At 47.5% G+C, this 2802-nt stretch overlaps 1 pseudogene across 1 annotated transcript; it reads right to left on the bottom strand.

The window, feature by feature from the left end:
• Nucleotides 1-210: 210 nt before the first annotated feature.
• On the bottom strand, nucleotides 211-1628 carry LOC104667826 (annotated as a pseudogene). The gene has a single exon (XR_748727.2). The product of XR_748727.2 is annotated as a keratin, type I cytoskeletal 18 pseudogene (transcript).
• Between the last annotated feature and the right edge of the window lie 1174 nt (nucleotides 1629-2802).

Here is a 2802-nt window from a genome sequence, read left to right as displayed (position 1 = left end):
TGCTTGGCACACACTCAGAAATCACTCACTGACACTAATACCAGTTTCTGGGTTTGATGTCTCTCTGGCTTCATGTTATAGGTGACAGACTATGACCCAGCTGAGCAGTAGAGAAAATGAAACTTGGAAATTCCTATGGATAATCCAAAAAGTGATTGATAACTTGCTGAATGACATTCCAATAACATGTCCAAAAAATTACAATGAACATTTTTTTTTTTTTTTCCAATGAACTCTGAACTTTTTATTGGCCTCCTGCTCCCCAAAGGGTACCCTGCTTTTGCTGGCTTAATGCCTCAGAACTTTGGTGTCGTTGGTCTCAGACACCACTTTGCCATCCACTATCCAGCGGGTGGTGGTCTTTTGGATGGTTTGCATGGAGTTGCTGCTGTCCAAGGCATCACCAAGATTGAATTCCTCGCCATCTTCCAGCAGGCGGCGGTAGGTGGCAATCTCAGCTTCCAGCTTGACCTTGATGTTCAGCAGGGCCTCATACTCCTGGGCCTGTCGCTGTCCCTCTGCCCGGGTCTGTGCCAGCTCTGACTCCAGGTGCAGCAGGATCCCATTGAGCTGCTCCATCTGTAGGGCGTAGCGGGCCTCCACCTCCCTCAGGCTGTTCTCCAAGCTGGCCTTCAGATTTCTCATGGAGTCCAGGTCGATCTCCAAGGACTGGACTGTACGTCTCAGCCCTGTGAGCGTCGTCTCAGCAGCTCCAACCTCGGCGGACTGTGTGGTGACCACTGTGGTGCTCTCCTCAACCTGCTGAGACCAGTACTTGTCTAACTCCTCTCGGTTCTTCCGAGCCAGCTCGTCATATTGGGCCCGGATGTCTGCCATGATCTTGGCGAGGTCCTGAGATTTGGGGGCATCTACCTCCACGGTCAACCCAGAGTTGGCAATCTGGGCTTGTAGGCCTTTTACTTCCTCTTCGTGGTTCTTCTTCATGAAGAGCAGCTCCTCCTTGAGAGCCTCGATCTCTGTCTCCAGCTGCAGTCGAGTGACATTGGTGTCATCAATGACCTCGCGGAGCCCATGGATGTCATTCTCCACAGACTGGCGCATGGCCAGCTCTGTCTCATACTTGACTCTAAAGTCATCAGCAGCAAGACGGGCATTGTCAATCTGCAGAACGATGCGGGCATTGTCCACAGTATTTGCGAAGATCTGAGCCCTCAGGTCCTCGATGATCTTGAAGTAATGGCTCCAGTCTCTGACCTGGGGTCCCTTCTTCTCCAAGTGCTCCCGGATTTTGCTCTCCAGCCTCCGGTTCTCGGTCTCCAGGCTCCTCACTCTGTCCAGGTAAGAGGCCAGGCGGTCGTTCAGGCTTTGCATGGTCTCCTTCTCGTTCTGGATGCCTCCCTTTCCTGCCAGACCCCCAGCCATCCCTGAGGCCAGGCCCCCGGACCCCATGCCGCCCCGGAAGCTGGTGGAGCGGGACACGGAGATCCGGGAACCAGAGCCCCCGGCGCCTGCATAGACACTGGCCGCGCTGCTGACCGGCCGGGCGCCGTAGCTGGGCGCCTGGACAGAGCCCAGGGACCGGTAGTTGGTAGAGAAGGTGGAGCGAGTGGTGAAGCTCATGCTGTATGGGAGGAAGGCGAGACGACAGGACTCAGGCTTTGCCGACCGTTTTTTCTCTTCTTATCTTGTGTCTTCTCTTTCTTACTCTCGAGGAAATAATTCAGTCACTATCAAGAGGCTCTCATGGAATCCAATATGGCAACTATGTAAGGATCTGGGACAGGTAATTCACATTCAAGAGCAGTAAGGTCTTAAGAAGTTTGCAGAAATAAAGTAGAAGAAACTATCCAAATGTATAAAGTAGGGCATTCACTTAAAAGCTGAGGTCTTTTAAACAATGAACTTCTAGGGAATGAACATTTTGTAAGCTTAATGTTAACATCACAGAGTTTTCAGAAAGCACCTGAAAGAGTTTAAGTGGCTGAGAGCTTAGACTCTGAAACAAGAATAAATAGCTTTAAGTCCCCACTTTCACCTGCTGTAAAGACCATGAGAAAAATACTTATCTGCCTCCCCCAACTCCCTGCCTAACTTCCCTCATCTAAAAAATGAGAATTGTAACAGAACCTATGTCATTAGGCTGTCATGAAAATTAAATCATCTAATATATTTAAAGAACTCAGAACAATTCCTGGAAAATTATAAGTGCTATACAGGCATTGACTAAAAAGCACCCATTATAGAAATATTAACCCTAAAATAAATTTATTTTTTTAAATCAAAGTGACATTAGTTAATACTGTGGCTGAAAAGGATGGTCAGAAAATCAGACTGAACAATGTGGCAACCAAGGATAAGGCTTGGTTTTATCTTCGTCTTGGAAAGGCAGTTTCCTCTAAGCATTCTTAACGCTAACTGCAACCAGAATTGCAAGAAATGAATTTCACTCACAGCCCTGTTTTCAGCCTGCCTAGAATGATGGCAGATTCTCACCACTGAAGTGACCCTGAAAATGTGGCTGGCTGAGCACAAAGTGCTTGATAATGACAGAAACCGTTCAGCTGTGCTGTGTATGTAACTGGGTAAGAAACTACTGTCGCACAACAGCAAGTGACTTAAGAAATTGTCGTTACCACCACAAGAAAGAGCCAGTGAGAGTCTGACCGCTCCCAAATCCACAGCTCTTAGCACAAATACTCTTGATGCTGTCTGACCATTCTTTTCCTCGTTGCTATGTACTTGGAAAATGCCTTTATTAACATGTTTTCACTATTTGCTTGTTTCATTATGTCTTATAATGAACTTTCTGGACCACATATATCAAACTCATCTGCATATTTA

This window comes from Rhinopithecus roxellana, chromosome 5 (genome assembly GCF_007565055.1).
Source record: "Rhinopithecus roxellana isolate Shanxi Qingling chromosome 5, ASM756505v1, whole genome shotgun sequence".
NCBI lineage: Eukaryota > Metazoa > Chordata > Mammalia > Primates > Cercopithecidae > Rhinopithecus > Rhinopithecus roxellana.
This window is presented reverse-complemented; position numbering and strand designations above follow the sequence as displayed.